Source organism: Lissotriton vulgaris, chromosome 1_2 (assembly GCF_964263255.1).
Source record: "Lissotriton vulgaris chromosome 1_2, aLisVul1.2, whole genome shotgun sequence".
NCBI classification, from domain to species: Eukaryota; Metazoa; Chordata; class Amphibia; order Caudata; family Salamandridae; genus Lissotriton; species Lissotriton vulgaris.
In genome coordinates, this window is record NC_141686.1 from 215,409,285 (window position 1) to 215,431,793 (window position 22,509).

Below are 22,509 nucleotides of genomic sequence, written 5' to 3' on the forward strand. Positions count from 1 at the left end.
ATGTGGGACTGGGACTCAGGCCATCAACACAGGCCAAGTCAGTAGTCATTTCAGGCTTCGCTCAATGGCATCTTCTTTGTCCTTCTTCTTAGGTCACAGGTAACTAGTTTCAAGATCTGAGGGAGCCTCCTAAATACTAAATTTAAGGGTGTTTTTTTAGGGAGTAACATGTATTGCCAAAAGGCTGCTGACCTGGGGTGACTACACCTCTATTATGCCACCCTCCTGTGGGAGGGGGTGTATTCCTAACTCACCTCATCTTCAAAATAGAGAAGATTGAAAAGTGTGCTAAACTTTGCCTCCTCCACCTGAGGGGCGGAGTTGACAAAGGTAGGCACACCTCCTATTCTTTCTAAAGTTTCTCGACAGTTTTCCCGCCCAAAGTGGGGGTGTACACCAGGGGCTAGCATCCACTTCTAGCTGCAGAGTCTGGGAGTTGCATTACAAAGGCGGCAGGCCTCTGGAGCTTCCCCTTAAAGCACTGTGCCCATCCCTGGGAGGAGGTGTGACACCTCCGCCCAGGGTGAACATTGTTTCTGGTCCACACTCAGAGTCTCTCCACCCAGGGGACCAGAAACATGCCAGTATATGTCAGGCGGCCTAAAGCCAGTCAATGACCACCCCAGGGTCGGTAGGTTTCCAAGGGGCACCTCTGAGGTGTCCTCTGAGTACATGGTTTAGTACAACTCAAACTGGCATCAGAGTGGATTTAGTACAAGGAGTTGTTTGATACCAAACACTCCTGGGTTCAGTAAAGCAATCATGTTGCTGTGAAACTCGAATTGACAAGTTCCCAGCCTAGGTACTCTCTATGGCTTCACTGGCACTTCTAATATTAAGGAATAAAGGAATATACCCTAATACTGTAGGGGCATATCTGCTCATGCTAATATGCTGTTACATTCTTTATTTATTTAGTTTATGTTGTCTATGTCTATTCATGTTCTCTGGTTGCTGGAGCCTGGATGATGCGTGCCTGCATTTTACATCTTGGGTTCAAGATTCCATGAGAAACTGTTTGGATATTGAAGATCTACATTGTAACAGATGTGCTGTGCTTCCTCTGCTTAGCTTAATTTGGATTTATATTATATTTGGATCTTTCATCATTTTAATATTGGCGACGAGGGACTTCTATCATGTTTCTGCCACGTTGTTTTGAAGCACAGAAGCAGAAATTCAAAGAGAAGCAGAAATTTAAAGAATCCACTGAAGATTTCCTTTTATTTACCTGTGAGGAGAAGCGGATTGATCTACATTCCTCCTACGTTTTTATCCTGCGATTCTGGGCTGTATTTTTCGGCATTTTCCACAATTAATGCGTTTTTGGCGTTTGTTGGGTGAAAAGCTCGAGACATTGTGCAGACGTCATTCTGTTGGCTCTGCGTGATACATCATATGGTGTCACTGCTTCATTACGTACGACGTGATTAGCGCAACAGCGTCATAACGCACAACGTCTGCCCGCCATTTTGTTTCCATAGTAACTTGTAAAGTGAAGTTACCGGAGAAGGAAACACGAAGGACATTTGCTTTTGCGCTGAACAAAAAGGTACAATTTTACACGCTTGTATATCTTCTGCGTGTTTTATTGAATAAGCATTTTTGCGCTGGCAGATAACTTTATCCATACAACAAATATATATAAATTGGTCGTTTTCAACGAAGATCGTTTTTTTTTATGGTGTGTTTCAAAACGAACTCTTTCAGTTCTATTTTATGATTATCTTGGAACTATACACAAGAATCATTCAACATCCTTGACTGAAAGAAGGATATTCTGCAACTTCATTACATTACTGCCATCTAGAGGATATAGGAGAATATTACTTTGGAACATAAGCCTGATATCTACATTGAATATTTATTTATTTGGATTCAGCTTTATTTTGAAACAACATTTTGTACTATTTGAGGATTGTATTTTTTTTTTTTAAATAGTTTCTATTCTATTTTATTCTGTTGAACTGTATATATGCAGTTTACAATTGTATTTATTTAGTTTACGTATAATTGTTATATTTAAGGTTTTTTTTTCTATCACTTAAATATGCAATTTGATCCTCCATCAAAATTTTTACAGTCCAAAATCGATCCACCAATTCCATGGACAAGATGGAAAGAGGAATTTTTTACTTATCTCAAGGCAATGGATGGAGAACGGATGTCTGCAGAGAGGAAAAAGAATATTTTTTTGCACTGCCTTGGTTCAGACAGGCAGTTAGTTTTTAGAACTTTACCGCCTGTTAGGTCAGGTGGTGATACTAATGTATATGATGAAGCTGTTTCAAGAATTGAAGGTAGATTTAAACCCATTACTAGTGTGGCTCTCAACAGATTCAAATTTTATACAAGAGTTCAGGATGACAGTGAGGGTTTTGATGATTTTCTAACTGCTCTACGTGCACTATCATTACATTGTAACTTTGGTCTTATGACGGATGAAATGATCAGAGATCAAATTATTGTGCACGTAAAGAGTAAGAAAGTTCAAGAACAGTTGTGGATTTTGGGTGACCCAAGCTTAGAAACGGCTATCAGTACTGCAAAAGCTCTTGAGCAATCTGATAAGTGGATTAAGTCACTAGATAAGGTATCCACTACTAGTCCTTCTACCTCTAGCAGTGAAGTTAGTACTGTAAATTCACAATCATTATTTCAATAGAAATTATAATAAGAATAAGCAATTTTTTTGTTTCAGATGTGGCAACCCTGACCATATTGCTTCTTTTCCGCAACGTCCAGCTATTAACAAACAATGCAACAAATGTGGTCGCACAGGGCATTTTTCTAAAATGTGCAAGACTCCTGCCAAACCTTTTCATGATAAGAAATCATCATTTTCTAGTTCTAAACATTTTAGAGGTAATGTATCATTTGTTGCTGATGAAGGGGGGAATGACTCAGACATTAGAGAATCTGGTATTGTTGTATCTGTACAAGATTCATTTGATATTGCACAAGCTGATAGCTTATCGTCTCCGAAAAGTTTTGTAAATATTTTAGGGAAGGTTTTAGAATTTATGGTGGACTCTTGTTCTCCTTGGACTATTATTTCTCATGAATATTGTATAGAATCATTTGGAGACCTAGTGGATATCGATACTTTATGTAAACCAGATATTATTGCTTATAACTTTGATGGTTCTAAAATCAATTTTATTGGTTTTAAGGAAGTTCTTATTACCATCAAAAGCAATTCTGCGGTTATAAAACTATATGTTGCATGGAAAGGTGTGAACATTTTGGGATGGAGAGATCAAGCAAAGTTAGGAGTTACGTTAAATCCTAGGTTAAAGGATCCTGTTTCGGTTCTTGCTGTATCTGAAGGGGAGTCTAGTGTATTACCTATGTCAAATGAAATTTCCCAATCTTTTCCAAAAGTTTTTTCTGACAAGTGAGGAAAATTGAATGGTTTCAGTCACGGAATTAAGGTTAAACCTAATACTCTTCCAGTTAAACAAAAGCTTAGAGGGGTTCCTATTAGTATTAGGAATGAGCTTAGAGATATGTTAGATACTATGGTGAAGGAAAACATAATTGAGGAGGTGGAGTCTTCAGAGTGGGTTTCGCCCATTGTTTTTGCAATTAAACCTGATAAAAGTATTAGGTTATGTGTGGACTTAAGAGCGCTTAATAAGAATTTGGTTACCGATTGTCACCCACTTCCTAATATAAATGAAATGCTGTGGATGTTGGATGGTGCGTGTGTGCTTTCAACATTGGATCTAAGGTCTGCGTATCACCAGATCGAGCTTACTGAAGACTCAAACAGCCTTCATCACCCCACATGACTTATTTCAGTTCAGGAGAATGCCATTTGGTTTGGCTTCGGCCACTTCGGTCTTTCAAAGAGCTATGTATCATATATTTAAAGATCTAGGTTTATTTGTCAAATGTTTCCAGGACGACATACTTATTTTTTCTAAGAATGATTATGAACATCACACTCACCTTAAGGAGGTGTGTTCCAGGTTAGAACAATATGGACTAACGATTAAGGCTAGCAAATGTAAATTTTTTTGTAAATCGGTTGAGTATTTGGGACATACTCTTTCTGGAGAAGGGGTTGTTCCAAAGAAAAACCTTGTGGGTGCTATTGTGAAAGCGCCAGCTCCTGGCAATAAGGAAAAGTTACTCTCTTTTGCAGGTTTATGCGAGTATTACAGCAAATGTATTCAAAATTTTGCTAACAAAATGGAACTGCTTGGAGAGTTGACAAGAAATTCTGCCAAATTTATTTGGACAGACAAACAAGATCTTGCTTTTAAGCAGATTAAAGATGAGATTATTAATGCTCCCACTTTAAAATCGTTTTGCATTAATAAAAAATGCATTATTACTGTGGATGCAAGTCTGTATGGGATTGGAGGTGTTTTGAGTCAGTGTTTAAGTAAAGATGAGTGGTGTGTTGCGTTTGCATCCAGGACCTTATCCTCCACAGAAAGAAGGTATTCGGTTATTGAAAAAGAGTTGCCAGCTTGTATTTGAGCAGTGGAACATTTTAGAAACTATGTGTGGGGAAATAGGTTCATTTTGAGGACGGATCACAAACCGCTGGTGGGTATTTTATCTCCTGGAGGTGGATGGAACTCCACAGCGCGGATAGCTTGGTTATCTTCACGTCTTCAGGAATATGATTTTGAAATTGTTTATGTACCTGGGAAAAGTAACGTCACGGCTGATTTTCTCTCAAGATTACCCTGTAATGATGTTAGTGTATCTGGTATTGAACAAGATGTTGATGTTGTTGCTTCTATTGGTGATTGTGTTTCTCAAGAGTTTTTAACTTTAAGTGAAGAAGAGTGGTTTGATTGATTGAATAGGGATGTTGTGTGCCAGAAGATTTTTGACTATGTAAGGGAAGGATGGTCGAATAATAAATGTATTTCTGCAGAATTGGCTCCTTTTTGTCATGTTTCTTCTGAGATTGAAGAGTTTGGTGGTCTTTTGTTTAAAGCTGGTAAAATAATTCCTCCTAGTTCATTACAGAAGAGAATTTTGTTACACCAAGGTCACATAGGCATGTCTTCTATGAAACGCCTAGTTAGGGAGAACATTTGGTGGCCTGGTATTGATAAAATAGTGGATAGAATGGTGAGAGACTGTTCACACTGTATCAGTAGTGATAAGATGCTTCATCTGTTCTCTGCTCCTCTTAAGCCTGTGAGTTGGCCTAAGTTTCCTTGGCAGAAGGTAGCATTTGATATTTCAGGCCCTCTCAAACATTTGCTCTTGAATGCTTGTTATGCTTTGGTCATGGTGGATTATCACTCGAAATGGCCCGAGGTGAAATTTGTTGGAAATGCATCATTACAGGTAATTATTGTATTCTTGAAGGAGATTTTTGCTAGGGAAGGTTTCCCAGAAACATTTGTCACGGACAACGGTACACAACTGGTTTCTTCTGAGATTGAAGAATTCCCTAAAAGTTGTAATGTTAAACATCATACTACGTCCTTATATGAGCCGAGGGAAAACGGTCAGGTGGAACGCTTCAACTGAGTTCTTAAGGATTGTATTAACAGTGTGAATTCTTCTGGTGGTGATTGGTTGGAAGTCGTGAGGAAAAGGTTGTGAACATATCGCATCACACCTCACTCTGTCACTGCTGTGAGTCCTTTCAAGCTCCTTAAGGGAAGAGAACCACCCTCTGATATTTGTCCCTGGTGGATTAAAAAGTTAAACAAAAACAGTTCTGTTGTTGATCTTGAATGTATTGCCAAACGTGTTGGAGATAAACAACAGAAAATGAAGATCTCGTTTGATTCAAAGATGAATGTCAGAGTTACTTGTTTTGTGGTGGAAGAATGGGTGAGAATTAGAAAACCTGGTTTTCTTGTCAAAGGGTTTTCTAGTTTTTTTCCTCCCATCAAAGTGGTTGAGGTTTTTAAAAATAGTGTGGTCACTCAAGATGGAAGAGTTTGGAATGTTCGTAGAGTTGCTAAGTGTAATGATATTTACAATCTGCATAATTCTCAAATGTCCTGTTCTAATGATAATCAGGAAATATCGGTTTACAATTCAAAAAAATATCCTCAAAGTTTGGTACAAACTGATCTCTCAATTGCCTCTAGAGTTAAATATAGTGTTAGACCAAAAAGAATACCCAGTAGGTATTTAAATTAATGTCTTATTTGTTTAGGGATAAGATGTGTTACATTCTTTATTTATTTAGTTTATGTTGTCTATGTCTATTCATGTTCTCTGGTTGCTGGAGCCTGGAATGTATGATGCGTGCCTGCATTTTACATCTTGGGTTCCAGATTCCATGAGAAACTGTTTGGATATCGAAGATCTACATTGTAACACACGTGCTGTGCTTCCTCTGCTTAACTTGGAATAAACATTTGGATTTATATTATATTTGGATCTTTCATCATTTTAATATATGCCCACACCTGTGATATAGTGCAGCCTGCCTTAGGGCTGGTAAGGCCTGCTAGAGGGATGACTTACCTATATCTTGGGCAGTGCTAGTTGGCATGGCACTCAGGCAGTGTAAAAACAACATGTTAGAGAAGGGCCCTAGGGAATATTCTAAGACCAAACATGGACCCGGTCCCTATTACAACTTTATCACAAAAAGAATGTCCATGGGTCTGAATATAAAGAACCTACTACCTTACAAGATGCAATGTAAAAAAACACAACCCAGGAAAAAAGTGTAACTAATCCTGGAATTATCCTACGAAATAAGGATACCAATCAGTCACCACATGGTACCGCCCTTCATCATCTGGGACACCTTTTGGACCTTCTCATTAATGATACACAAATGATGAGAAAGGACTTGATAGAATGCCCTACATCAAATTATGACTCACCCTGCGGTCCTTCTGATGTTAACTAATAGTCTAGTGTGATGTTTGAAAAGGTTTGCAGTGCATGTGAGTGTGAAAAAAGTGAGTTAAGATTGGGTGAATGAGTAACACTACATTTTATTATTTTTACTCAGTTCCCCAGTATTAAAAACAGAGCAACAAAGGGCAGTTTTAAACAAATATCTGCCCAGATAGAGTATAGGTCGACATGTTTCAGCAATAAAGAAGGAGCTTATTGTCCTTGCCTTCCACAGGACCTTTGATAATAATTGCTACTGAAATGTACAATGTGAACAAAATAATGTTGACATTAAAAGAAAAAAGAACGTTATCACCTGGAATCCTAGGTGTCTTACTGATTCCTTTCTGTGTATGGACTGATTTGTCACTGAGAAAAAAAAAACAAATATTACTATATTGTAGTGCGCATCTCAAACTAGGGAGTAAGTAAATTATCAGGTGTTCTATTATGTCGACATCCTTGTATTACAAACAAGTTAATCTCAGTGGCATATTGCTCACATTAATATTAATTTTTCATTACATCATATATTCCCTTACCACTTAGATCTAACTCAGCCCCTGCTTACCTATTTTGCAGGAGGAAAAAGCCTCACCTCACCTGGCTGTGGCTCAGGGAGAGGAAGCACCGCTCTAAAGCCGGGGATAAAAGAAAAAGAAGCACCGTTAAATGTTCCATTTCCTCCTTGCTGTCTCTGCATTCTGAGTAAAAAGCCCCTCATTCAATCATCATTTCATTGTCTCCGATCATCATAACCAGGAATCCTATAAAGTGGATTTACTGAGTTGTATGACACATTCAAGTCTGTGAATTTAATCAATCCTGATGTTGTGAGTATAGGGTGCCTGATAGTCTTGTGCCATTCCCTCATTTTGATCTATAATGACAAATGGCAACGAGGTCAAACATTAAACGTGTATTCAATCATTCAAAGAGTGAGTTTGAAAAAACCTATTTGTGCCGCCATCATTCATTCAGGTGAAGACACGGAGCCATTCTCATCCGGTCACTTCCTGATCCATATGTTTTTAGGAGAGAGCTCGGATCGCAAACTAAAACAAACAACTAGCCTGCTGAATGTTTTGCCCTATTCTGTACCACAATTTCACCCCATACAATGCTAGCACGTTATCTAGTATCGTCAGTGCAAGCCCCGTGGAGATATTGCCCCCTTACCTGTCCATCAGTACTTCTCGCCGGCATCTGAGCCGACTCGGGGAGGGACTGGACGGACAATCGTGGCCATTTTTATTCACCGAGATCATGGATTGGTCAGTTGGGCGTCACATGATAGTATCACGTGGTCGTGGTTTCTTGGGAAATATAGTTCGTATACTCTTGTATATTGATTAGTCACGTATTTTTATACTCCGATGTTTTAATACAATCTCTCTTCAAATACTAAGATCTTTGTGCGTGAGAAAAGTTTGAAAAGGGAGTCATCTTCATTAAAAATATTACCGACTTGTAAGTAACGCATCAAGTGATCGCGTGATCGTGCGTTTAGTGTACTCTCAATGGGGACTTGTAGTTCCTATATAGTTATATGCTGCTAAGCAGCCTAATGGTGGTGTTAATTGATTGCACTGCCTCTCACAATGTGCTGGGTGATTCTAATCATGGATACAATTAGAGGGCAGTCTTCTATTAAACTATTATTCTCAAAAGAAACAGTACCAATGTACCAAAAACTCCTGAAAACAACAAAAAATCCTTTAGCCTAAAATTCAAAGTACCTGATGAAATATGCATCAATTTCATGAGAGATTTCACTAATCTTGCCGTCTAAAGAAGGGATAGCATGTAAATAGAAGCACATCATGGAGATAGAATTTCATGTTGCTCCCTCTCACTATCAATAAAACTTTATTGACATTAAGAATATGTGAATTCACAACCAAATAGATCACAATGCTTAGATTCCTATTGGTGATCCAAAGAGATGTACCAGATGGCTATTTAAACTCTTATGGGACACTCTCTATGTATTGAATGGATGGCTATGGCCCAGTATTAATGTTCGTCCCTTTGCGGTAGATACAAATATGGGGGATTTGAAATATAGTGAATACTGTTTATAGTAAAGACCATGGAATCTCATCATTCAGTACTGTCTTGTTGCTGCCTAACCTGAAAACTCATTTTTGCTCTCTAATCAATAGGTATTTTGATATGTCCGTGACATGGTCTGGGATATACGGCTGTTCCAACACTGTCCACTGGAAATCCGACGGACTATGTTTAGCCTATGAAAAGTGGCTAGTGAGATTGATGGGCTGCTTTTCGATTCGCACAGTACCTTTGTGCTCTGAGATTCTTAGCTTGCTTTTTGGTCTTGTGTGGACCAATTGAGCTCTTAAATTTGGTCCGCGTTTGAATGCAAAGAGAGGCAGCTGGATAGATTCTTGGCCTGTGTTCAGTATCGACCAATGTCTTCTAACAATCCTATGGATGCTATTAGATAAGGTGCTGTATGTGTTTACAAAGGTCAATCTCTGCAAACCTTGTTTGGGTACCGATGGTTCTAAGAGAGTCTTGTGGTTGTTATTCATAGCACGCTTGAGGGAACGAAGAACCAGATTGTTAGAAGACATTGGTCAATACTGAACACAGGCCAAGAATATATCCAGCTTCCTCTCTTTGCATTCAAACGTAGATCAAATTTAAGAGATCAATTGGTCCACACAAGACCAAAAAGAAAGACAAAACATCTTGTAGGCACCATGTGGGACTTACCCGCAGTTCAGGGCCACTACCCCTGTGGTACCTGTGCGGCTTGTCCGCAAACACAAAAGTTATTTGAGATCAACATTGGTACCAAATGGCCATGGCTACAAAAAAGATTCACTAACTGCAAAAGCGATAAGCTTATATATTTGATCACTTACCCGCAAAATCAAGCTAAGAATCTCAGAGCACGAAAGTACTGTGCGATGCAAAAAAGCAGGCCACCAAACTCACGGGCCACTTTTTGGAGGCTAAACATAGTCCGTCGGATTTCCAGTGGACAGTGTTGGAACAGCCATTTATCGCAGACCATGCCACGGACATATCAAAATACCTATTTATTAGAGAGCAACAATTGGTTTTCAGGTTAGGCAGTGACAAGACGGGACTGAATGATGAGAGTCCATTGTCTTTACTATAAACAGTAATCACGATATTACAAATCCCCCATATTTGTATCTACCGCAAAGGGATGAACATTAATACTGGGCCAGAGCCATGCATTCAATACATAGAGAGTGTCCCATAAGAGTTTACATAGCCATCTGGTACATCTATTTGGATCACCATTAGGAATCTAACCATTGTGATCTATTTGGTTGTGAATTCACATATTCACACACACTTGTTGTCTTAATGTCAATAAAGTTTTATTGATAGTGAGAGAGAGCCACATGAGATACTTTCTCCATTATGTGCTTCTATTTACATGCTATCCCTTCTTTAGACAGCAAGATTAGTGAAACCTCTCATGAAATTGATGCATATTTCATCAGGTACTTTCAATTTTAAGCTAAAGGGTTTTTTGTCGTTTTCAGGAGGTTTTGGTGCTTTGGTACCGTTTCTTTTGAGAATAATAGTTTAATAGAACACTGCCCTCTAAGTGGAGTGGTGTGGCTCACTGGTTAGAGGCGACAGACCCGGAAGCAGAGGTCGGCCCGGGACCAGGGTTCGATTCCCGATGCAGCAGGGTCTTGGGCCATGGTCAGCGGACTCGATAATTCTCGCCTCGGTGCCTACTCCAACCATGGGTCCCACTCAGCAACTCTGGGCAATAGCTTGCTTAACTCTACTAACGGCCCCATCAGCGCCGGGGATGCTTGTCTTCACCTTGGAGATGCCCAGGAGGGACCATCTCACAGGGAAATCCAGGATGGGTTCGCCAACGGTATACAGCGCCGGGGTGCCCCTTTGCTGGGGCAGCTGTGCGCTTTACAAGTATACAACATTTAACATTTAATTGTATCCATGATTAGAATCACCCAGCACATTGTGAGAGACAGCTCAACCAATTAATACCCCCATTATGCTGCTTAGCAGCATATAACTATATAGGAACAGAACTAACGTAAGACAAAATCCTAAACTTACTACTTTTGGTATACACAGAAGTTAGGATTTTGTCTTAAGACAGACTTAAGACAGACTTTAGACAAAATCCTAACTTCTGTGAATACCAAAAGTAGTAAGTTTAGGATTTTGTCTTAAGTTAGTTCTGTGAATTGGGCCCTACAAGTCCCCATTGAGAGTACACTAAATGCGCGATCACGTGATGCGTTACTTACAAGTCAGTAATATCTTTAACGAAAATGATTCCCTTTACAAACTTTTCTCACGCACAAAGATCTAAGTATTTGAAGAGAGATGGTATTAAAACATTGGAGTATAAAAATACGTGACTAATCAATATACAAGAGTATATGAACTACATTTCCCGAGAAAACACGATCGCGTGATACTATCATGTGACGAGCTCCTGACCAATCCGTGATCTCGGTGAATAAAATGGCCATGATAGTCCGTCCGGTACCTCTCCGAGTCAGCTCAGACGCCGGCGAGAAGTACTGACGGACAGGTAAGGGGGCTATACCTCCACGGGCCTTGCACTGACGATACTAGACATCGTGCTAGCAGGATATGGGGTGAAATAGTGGCACAGATTACGGCAAAACGTTCAGCAGGCTAGTTGTTTGTTTTAGTTTGTGATCCGAGCTCTCTCCTAAAAACATATGGAAGTGACCGAGTGAGAATGGCTCTGTGTCTTCACCTGAATGAATGATGACAGCACAAATAGGTTTTTGGGAACTCACTCTTTGAATGATTGAATACATGTTTAATGTGTGACCTCATTGCCATTTGCCATTATAGATCAAATCGAGGGAATGGCACGAGACTATAAGGCACCCTATACTCACAACATCATGTAACAACATTAGATTAATTAAATTCAGAGACTTGAATGTGTCATACAACTCAGTAAATCCACTTTGTAGGATTCCTGGTCATGATGATTGGAGACAATGAAATGATGATTGAATGAGGGGCTTTTTACTCAGAATGCAGAGACAGCATGGAGGAAATGGAACATTTAACGGTGTTTCTTGTTCTTTTTCCCCCCGCTTTAGAGCGGTGCTTCCTCTCCATGAGCAGCAGGCGGGTGAGGTGAGGCTTTTTCCTCCTGCAAAATAGGTAAGCAGGTGCTTAATTACATCTACGTGATAAGGGAATATATGATGTAATGAAAACTTAATATTAATGTGAGCAATATACCACTGAGATTAACTTGTTTGTAATACAAGGATGTCGACAAAATAAGACACCTGATAATTTACTTACACCCTAGTTTGAGATGCTCACTACAATATAGTAATATTTGTTTTTCGTTCTCAGTGACAAATCAGTCCATACACAGAAAGGAATCAGTAAGACACCTAGGATTCCAGGTGATAACGTTCTTTTTTCGTTTATTGTCAACATTATTTTGTTCACATTGTACATTGTAGTAGCAATTATTATCAAAGGTCCTGAGGAAGGCAAGGACAATAAGGTCCATCTTTATTGCTGAAACATGTCGACCTATACTCTAATTGGGCAGATATTTGTTTAAAACTGCTCTTTGTTGCTCTGTTTTTAATATTGGGGAACTGAGTAAAAATAATAAAATGTAGTGTTACTTATTCACCCAATCTTAACTCACTTTTTTCACACTCACATGCACTGTAAACTTTTTCACCCATCACACTAGACTATTAGTTAACATCAGAAGGACCGCACAGTGAGTCATAATTTGATGTAGGGCATTCTATCAAGTCCTTTTTCATCATTTATGTCTCACTAATGGGAAGGTCCAAAAGGTGTCCCAGATGTTGAAGGGTGGTACCGTGTGGTGACTGATGGGTATCCTTATTTCTTAGGATAATTCCAGGATTAGTTACACTTTTTTCCTGAGTTGTGTTTTTTTACATTGCATCTTGTAAGGTAGAAGGTTCTTTATATTCAGACCCATGGACATTTTTTTGTGACTCAGGCAGTGTGCCATGTTAACTTTGTTTTGTCTGCATCAGGCCTTGCATGCTGCACTGGCACTCTACCTGGGCCTAGGTGAGGGATCCTTACGGAACCCTCCCCAGTCCCAATGCCCTAGGTACCTATGTACCTTTTTACAGAGGGCCTCAAGGGCCAATTGTGGATCAGTTTCAGGGAAAGAACACTGGTACTGAGAACTTGGAATGAATGTCAAAGTTGCAGCAAAAGCCAGGCAAAATGTGGGGTGGGTGGTACTACAAGAGAACTCCATTTTCTCACACACAGTCTTACAAAATTCTACACAAAACCTATCCGTTTCAAGTTCAACATGTGCTTTTTTATAAATAAAAAAATACCTATTGGCTTTTGTTAGAACCGGCTGTCTCTAGTTGGCAGAGGTATGCACTTCTGACAAATAGGGACACTCCTTTTCTAGTTAGGGCAAGGGGATCACACCCTTCGATAACCCCTGCTCACCCCCTTGGTAGCTTGGCAGAGCAGAACAGGCTTATCTCAGAGGCTGTGTGTTAAGCAATTATGACCACGTACAGTAATACAGTGAATACACTACAAATGGACACGACACCGTAGTATTATAAAAATAAGTATTTTTATATAAGGCTTAGCACAAGACCAAATAACGGCAAAACTGTACACAATCGGAATAAATACGTTCGGGAAGGAAAAAGGATAGTTCAAAGGTAGTTTCTTCTTTAGCACAAAAGTCTTTTAGTATCAAGCAAATCTTCTTCTTGGAAACACAGTTCTTTAGCAACAGGGTAACTCACACGGGAGCTACACAACGCTGGGCGGAGATAATCCACAGGTTCGGCGTCGACCGCGAGGAGCGCTACGTCGGGCCTGGAGTCACACGGACCCCCCAACAACACAGTACCTTAGGAAAATGAAGCACACGATGATCAGCGGCGTCGAGCAATCCGGCGTCGCGTCTTCGGTGTCGATCAGGCCACAGCAGGCGTTGTCGATGATGCAGTTGCACAGAGTGAGCAGCGCTCACGGCGTCGAAGGGCACACGGTTGATGCGATCAGCAGCGGGGCAGACACGAGGTCCTCTGGAGTTAGAGCCGTACTCCTACTCACTGGCGTTGCTGCTGGCGTCGGTTGGGCCCGGCGTCCGGTCGTCGTGATTGCTGATCTTTTCAGAGGTGCTGGATTCACACTTCCAGCGGATAGCACTTTTTAGCAGGTGAAGTCTTTTGGCCCTGTGACTTCGGCAGGAGACTGGCACTCTTCCAGTCCTTGGAGATTTTCTTAGCAAGCGTGAGAGTACACACACAGTTCCTCTCTCCTGGTTCCTCGGCAGAAATAAAGAAGCACGGCAGGATTCCCCCAACAACAGCACACCGGCAGAAGGGGTAGACAGTCCTTTAGATCAGCAGGCTTCTTGTCCTTGGTTACAGGGTTCCTTGTCAGAAGTGATCTAAATTCTTGGTTCAGGGGTCCTTCTCTTATACCCCTTTTCGTCTTTGATCCCTTTGTCTATGCCGGGGGTTTCCCAACACCCTGGGCCTGTGGTGGGTGGAGCTAGGCAGTAGCACCTGGCCTATTCATTGAGCCGGGCCGGGTCCTCAGACGCCCCGCAGGAGGTGGAGCCAGCATTGACACTGGCAGGAGCAGAGCTATCGCCCTCCTGGCAGGAGGTGGGGCCAGGATCGTCCATGGCAGGTACAGAGCCATCCGTCGCTCGGCAGGAGGTGGAGCCAGCATTGTATCAGGCAAGGCAGGCTATCAACAACTACTCTCCCCCTACTCTCAACGTAATGTCCCACTCATCCCACACTGACTCATCCAGACCTCTTGGAGCCACCCAGCTCCTGTCACATACACGCAGACCAGCAGAGACCAGATATGGTTAGACAAGAAAATAGACACTTTCTAAAAGGGCTATTTTCGAACCCAGAGTCCAAAAACCATCCACACCAACGGATGCCTAATTAAACCCCGAGTTCAGGGATACCAAACTCGACATTGCACCATGCTCCCCGAGCCAGCTAGGATTATAGCGTTAATAATCCCGGCGGCCCATTCTATCCAACGGAGAGCAGGCTACCTCGCAATAGTGAAGCCCTAAGATGGCGGCACTTCGCTATCAGGACAGACCAACTTGGTCAGGCTTGTCCTACCTTACACTTACAATGCACCCTGCCCATGGGCCTACCATAGGGGCGACTAACATGAAGTTAAGGGAAGGTTGGAGGCTGGCAGGTAGGTATACCTGCGCAGCCGACGTGACAGTGCAAGACTGCACGTGGGTCTCGCAATGACCGACCCGTAGACATTCTTTTACAAGGCCGCTCCTGTGGGTGGCACAACACGTGCTGCAAGCCCACGAGCGGCATTTGAATTTACAAGCCCCGGCACTCCTGGTGCACTAGACTAGGGACTGACAGTAAACCAAAACAAGCCAAACATGGATACAATAGATACATCATTTTAACATAGGGAGCACTTGCGCTGTGGCACTGATCAGCAGTGACACGGCGCCCAAAGCATATACCAGCAAAACATCGTAAAACAGTAGAGGCAAACAGAAAAAATGGAGGAGAGACTCAAGCCAATGATGTCAGGTCTAACACGTGTCCCCTCCAGCTGAAATGTGGGGAGAACTACCCTTAACCTAGGGAGTCCTCATCACTAAGGCGGAAAAATCTGGACAGACCATCAGCATTGGCGTGATCTGTACCAGGGCGGTGTTCCACCGTAAAGTCCATCCCCTGTAGAGCAATGGACCACCTCAACAGTTTTGGATTCTCACCCCTCATTTGCATCAACCATCTGAGGGGCCTGTGGTCTGTCTGAACCCGGAAGTGAGTCCCAAACAGGTAGGGTCTTAGCTTCTTCAGCGCCCAGACCACAGCAAATGCTTCTCTCTCTATCGCACTCCACCTCGTTTCCCTGGGAAGTAACCTCCTACTGATGAAGGCTACAGGCAAGTCTCGGCCCTCTTCATTCACCTGAGCTAGAACAGCCCCCACGCCATGCTCTGAAGCGTCCGTCTGAACAATGAATTCTTTCGAAAAGTCGGGTGCTTGGAGTATAGGTGCTGTGCACATTGCAGTTTTCAGGGTGTCAAAGGCCGTTTGACAGGCATCAGTCCAGATCACGTTTCGTGGCTGCTTCCTGGAAGTCAGCGAAGTCAAGGGGTGCACAATGTTACCGTAATCCTTGACAAACCTCCTGTAATAACCCGTGAGTCCTAAGAAGGCTCTCACCTGTGTTTGGGTTTTGGGCGGTGCCCAAGCCAGGATGGTATCAATCTTGGGTTGCAGGGGGGCAACCTTGCCGCTCCCTACTTGGTGCCCCAAGTACACCACAGAACCCTGCCCAATCTGGCACTTACTGGCCTTGATTGTGAGGCCTGCTCCGCGCAGAGCCAACAACACTTCCTGGAGGTGACGCACGTGTTCCTCCCAGCTGGCGCTGAACACGGCGATGTCGCCTAGGTAGGCGGCGCTGAATTCCTCCAGTCCAGCCAAGACCTGGTTGACCAACCTCTGGAAGGTGGCGGGGGCATTCTTCATCCCAAAGGGCATCACTCGGAACTGGTATAGCCCATCTGGTGTGGCGAATGCTGACCTCTCTTTGGCCCCATCAGTCAAGGCGATCTGCCAGTACCCAGACGTTAAATCGGACGTACTAAGGTACCGGGCAGCCCCCAACCGATCGATGAGCTCATCAGCTCTGGGGATGGGGTGCGCGTCAGTCTTCGTGACTGAATTGAGCCCTCGGTAGTCCACGCAGAACCGGAGTTCTGGTGAAGCACCAGGCGCTGCAGCCTTCGGGACCAGGACCACTGGGCTGGCCCAAGGACTGCTAGAGGACTCAATCACCCCCAACGCGAACATTTTGGAGACCTCCTCCTTGATGTACGCTCTGACCTTGTCAGTCACCCTGTAAGCCTTGTGCTTCACAGGAGGGCTGTCTCCGGTGTCAACGTCATGGACACACCAATGCGTGACACCCGGAACCAAGGAAAACAGATCCGGGAATTGTCCCAACAGGTGGCGACAATCCTGTTTCTGCTCAAGGGTCAGTGTGTCAGAGAGGACCACACCATCCACTGACCCGTCTTGCTCCTTAGCATACAGGAGGTCAGGAAGAGGCTCACTCTCCTCCTCCGTTCCATCATCTGTCGCTAAGAGCATGCCCACTTCGGACCTTTCTAAGTGGGGCTTCAAACGGTTGACATGCAGGACCCGCAAGGGGTTCCTGGGAGATTTCAAGTCCACCAAGTAGGTGACATCGCTCTTCTTCTCCACAACCTTAAACGGTCCAGTCCACCTGTCCTTGAGCGCACAAGGTTCCACAGGGGACATGACCCACACTTCCTGACCAGGCTGAAGCTCTACCAGAGTGGCATTCCGGTCGTACCATCGCTTCATCTCCTCCTGGCTGGCCTCCAGATTTGCCTGAGCAAGTTCTCTGAAGCGCCGAGTCTGGTTCCGCAGGGCCAGCATGTAGCTGTATACATCCTGGGGAGGTTTCCTGGGAGATTGCTCCCAGCCTTCCTTGACCAGACTCAGAGGTCCTCTTACCGGGTGACCGTATAAGAGCTCAAAGGGACTGAACCCTAGAGCCTTCTGCGGCACCTCACGGTAAGCAAACAACAGGCATGGCAAGAGGACGTCCCATTTCCGCCTCATTGGTTCTTCAAGACCCATAATCATGCCTTTCAGGGTCCGGTTGAATCTCTCAACCAGCCCATTTCCTTGAGGGTGGTAAGGAGTGGTGAACTTGTAGGTTACCCCACACTCCTTCCACAGAGACTTCATATAGTTCGAAATGAAGTTGGTTCCTCGGTCGGACACCACCTCTCTGGGGAACCCCATCCGGGAGAAAACACCCATCAGTGCCCGTCCCACCACGGGGGCCGTCACTGTCCTGAGAGGGATGGCTTCCGGGTACCTTGTGGCATGGTCCACCAAGACCAGGATGAACCTGTTGCCCAGGGCTGTCTTGGGGTCCAGGGGCCCAACAATGTCAATACCCACCCGGTCAAAGGGGGTGCTGACCACCGGAAAAGGTTGGAGGGGAGCCTTCTGCTTCCTTCCGCTTTTCCCACTTGCCTGGCAAGTGCGACAAGTCTTGCAATGGATGTCTACATCCCTACGCATCTGAGGCCAATAAAAATGGGTGACAAGCCTGTCATAGGTCTTGTCCTGCCCCAGATGTCCAGCTAACGGTACGTCATGAGCCAAACCCAGTAGGAAGGCTCTGAAGCGCTGGGGGACCACCAGCACACGGGCTGACCCAGGTTCAGCAGCCTTAGGCTCGCTATACAGGAGGTCGTTCTCCCAGTACACAAAATGTGACCCTGACTGATCACCTGAGGATTGGGCTGAGGCCTGCTGCCTCATGCCCACAAGAGAAGGGCACTCTTTCTGTTCCGCACAGAATTCCTCCCTGGAGGGACCACCATCCTGCTGCCAGTGGGTCAGCTCGGGCAGATCTCCCAGTTCGGCAATTTGTTCCCCTGTGGGCTCCAGGGCATCCCCCTCAGGGTCTACCTCCTTCTGGACCACGGGAACAACGGGGGCCGGTTTCCCGCGCCTCCTGCCTCTTCTCTTCACAGCTGGGTCCTGGGCCGTACTTTCAGGCTCCGGGACCCCATTAACACCCTTACTCGCTGTCATGGATCGAGTGGTTGCACACACCCACTCTGGCACACCCAACATTTTCAAGTGCGCCGCTCTCTCCACCTTAGCCCAAGGGGAGTCTTCCAAATCATTGCCCAGGAGACAGTCGACAGGCATGGCGGGCCTCACAGCAACCTGAAGAGTACCTGAAACTCCCCCCCATTCAAAGGAAACCTGAGCCACCTCACACTCTTTCTGGGAGTTATCGGCAGCTATCACGGGGTAGAATGCGTGGGGAACCACCTGCTCTCGGGACACCAAGTGACACTTGACAGCTGTCACACTCGCTCCGGTGTCTCTGAGAGCTTCCACTCTATGGCCGTTAATGGTCACCCACTGCCTATATTTACTAGTGTTACTAGGCAGAGGGGGTGGAGGGACCATTTGCATGTCTCCTAGCGAGACCAGGGACATTTCTGCGGGACCCCTCCCACCATGGACAACCATCTCTTCCCCTCCCAAGGCTACACTTGCCAACTGACGAGGGGGTGCACGCGGCGGTGCATTCGAATCCTTCTTGGGACACTGGGGGTCATAAAACCGGTGTCCCACCTGCCCATAACCGTAGCAGGTTAGGGGGCCCCTATGAACAGGTTTACCCGTCGGGGCCCCTGACTTCTTCTCAGGGGGAGGCTGGGAACCCTTCCCTTGGTTCCCTTGGGGATTACTTTGGGGCCCTTTCTGAGACTCCTTCTGTTTTCCCTTGTCCCCCCCACTCTTCTGCTGGGGACCCTGCCCACCTTTGGCTGAGTCTCCCACTGGACCCTTGTGGACCCTGGTACTGACCCAGCGGTCCGCCTCCTCAGCAAGTTTTCTAGGGTTAGATATCTTGCTATCAATCAGGTGCTGGCGCAGCTCTGGAAAACAGTTATTAGACAAGTGCTCCCACGCAAACAAATCATAGAGAGCTTCATAACTTTCCACTTTGCTGCCCTTTACCCAACCATCCATGGCTCTGCAAAAATAAGACACATATTCAACCCACGTCGTACCAGGCAACTTCTTACATTCTCTAAAAGCTTGTCTGTACTGCTCGGGGGTTAAACCATATCGCAACATTAAAGCATCTTTCATATGAGCATACGACATCCTATCCGCAACAGGCATATCTAACAGGGTATCTCTTCCCTCATTCACAAAGCGACCCCACAACCCCGCTCCCCAATTCTTCTCAGGGACCTGGTGGGCCAACAATGCTAACTCATATGCTTTAAACCATTGACCAATATCTTCATTCTTATTGTAATCTTTGATCACATCTTTCGGGAAGTAAAACTTACTTTCTGCAGGCTCGGATGGAATGCTGCCACCAGAGGGATTCAACTCTAACTTTTTAGCTTGGATATCCAGTTCCCTCAACCTGGCTTCACGCTCCAAAGCTAACTTCTCTCGTTCAAACTCCAACTTTTTGATCTCTAAATCAGCTTCCCTTCTACCTCTTGCATTTTCTAACTCCAACTGCCCATTTATCTTTAGCCTTGCCATCTCCATGTTGTAAGCTCGCTCTTTCGCCCTTTCTTCTCTTTCTTCAGGGGAAAGACCTTTGGAGGAAACACTGCTTCCGGGAGAGGGCACAGGTCCATTCACTGGCACCTCCTCATCCCCTTCCTCTGTGGGTACCACCACCACATCAGAGGGATTTCTGGACTCCCACCAGGCCTGCAATGCTTTATAAAAATCATCTTTTCTCGAGAGGCCGGTGGTAGGAACTCCAAACTGGTCGCAAAAGTGTTTCAGCTCATCTTTCTTGTATTTCTTTAGCTTACTCCTCTCGAACTCTTCAACAACAACGATAGCAGGGGCAGTGACTCCGTTGTCACTCATGGTTAAACTGGCAGTGTTCGGAAAATCAAGTTTCAGGAAAGCGGAGAACAAAAATAGGATCCTTCCGAATCAGATTGTGACTGCGTTACGGTCTGCCTTCACTACGTAGCGCACACTAATCACTGTACATGGGTCATAAATGCAAGGTCCAAATCCTCTCGCTGCTGCCAATGTTAGAACCGGCTGTCTCTAGTTGGCAGAGGTATGCACTTCTGACAAATAGGGACACTCCTTTTCTAGTTAGGGCAAGGGGATCACACCCTTCGATAACCCCTGCTCACCCCCTTGGTAGCTTGGCAGAGCAGAACAGGCTTATCTCAGAGGCTGTGTGTTAAGCAATTATGACCACGTACAGTAATACAGTGAATACACTACAAATGGACACGACACCGTAGTATTATAAAAATAAGTATTTTTATATAAGGCTTAGCACAAGACCAAATAACGGCAAAACTGTACACAATCGGAATAAATACGTTCGGGAAGGAAAAAGGATAGTTCAAAGGTAGTTTCTTCTTTAGCACAAAAGTCTTTTAGTATCAAGCAAATCTTCTTCTTGGAAACACAGTTCTTTAGCAACAGGGTAACTCACACGGGAGCTACACAACGCTGGGCGGAGATAATCCACAGGTTCGGCGTCGACCGCGAGGAGCGCTACGTCGGGCCTGGAGTCACACGGACCCCCCAACAACACAGTACCTTAGGAAAATGAAGCACACGATGATCAGCGGCGTCGAGCAATCCGGCGTCGCGTCTTCGGTGTCGATCAGGCCACAGCAGGCGTTGTCGATGATGCAGTTGCACAGAGTGAGCAGCGCTCACGGCGTCGAAGGGCACACGGTTGATGCGATCAGCAGCGGGGCAGACACGAGGTCCTCTGGACTTAGAGCCGTACTCCTACTCACTGGCGTTGCTGCTGGCGTCGGTTGGGCCCGGCGTCCGGTCGTCGTGATTGCTGATCTTTTCAGAGGTGCTGGATTCACACTTCCAGCGGATAGCACTTTTTAGCAGGTGAAGTCTTTTGGCCCTGTGACTTCGGCAGGAGACTGGCACTCTTCCAGTCCTTGGAGATTTTCTTAGAAAGCGTGAGAGTACACACACAGTTCCTCTCTCCTGGTTCCTCGGCAGAAATAAAGAAGCACGGCAGGATTCCCCCAACAACAGCACACCGGCAGAAGGGGTAGACAGTCCTTTAGATCAGCAGGCTTCTTGTCCTTGGTTACAGGGTTCCTTGTCAGAAGTGATCTAAATTCTTGGTTCAGGGGTCCTTCTCTTATACCCCTTTTCGTCTTTGATCCCTTTGTCTATGCCGGGGGTTTCCCAACACCCTGGGCCTGTGGTGGGTGGAGCTAGGCAGTAGCACCTGGCCTATTCATTGAGCCGGGCCGGGTCCTCAGACGCCCCGCAGGAGGTGGAGCCAGCATTGACACTGGCAGGAGCAGAGCTATCGCCCTCCTGGCAGGAGGTGGGGCCAGGATCGTCCATGGCAGGTACAGAGCCATCCGTCGCTCGGCAGGAGGTGGAGCCAGCATTGTATCAGGCAAGGCAGGCTATCAACAACTACTCTCCCCCTACTCTCAACGTAATGTCCCACTCATCCCACACTGACTCATCCAGACCTCTTGGAGCCACCCAGCTCCTGTCACATACACGCAGACCAGCAGAGACCAGATATGGTTAGACAAGAAAATAGACACTTTCTAAAAGGGCTATTTTCGAACCCAGAGTCCAAAAACCATCCACACCAACGGATGCGTAATTAAACCCCGAGTTCAGGGATACCAAACTCGACATTGCACCATGCTCCCCGAGCCAGCTAGGATTATAGCGTTAATAATCCCGGCGGCCCATTCTATCCAACGGAGAGCAGGCTACCTCGCAATAGTGAAGCCCTAAGATGGCGGCACTTCACTATCAGGACAGACCAACTTGGTCAGGCTTGTCCTACCTTACACTTACAATGCACCCTGCCCATGGGCCTACCATAGGGGCGACTAACATGAAGTTAAGGGAAGGTTGGAGGCTGGCAGGTAGGTATACCTGCGCAGCCGACGTGACAGTGCAAGACTGCACGTGGGTCTCGCAATGACCGACCCGTAGACATTCTTTTACAAGGCCGCTCCTGTGGGTGGCACAACACGTGCTGCAA

The 22,509-nt window shown here is 45.0% G+C and overlaps 1 protein-coding gene and 1 pseudogene across 5 annotated transcripts in view; one reads left to right on the top strand and one right to left on the bottom strand.

Moving 5' to 3' along the window:
* Window positions 1-22,509, bottom strand: part of LOC147735029 (membrane-spanning 4-domains subfamily A member 4A-like) — a 316,483-nt gene that overhangs the window by 287,934 nt on the left and 6,040 nt on the right. The window lies entirely within an intron of this gene.
* Window positions 2,435-3,401, top strand: LOC147735031 (uncharacterized; annotated as a pseudogene).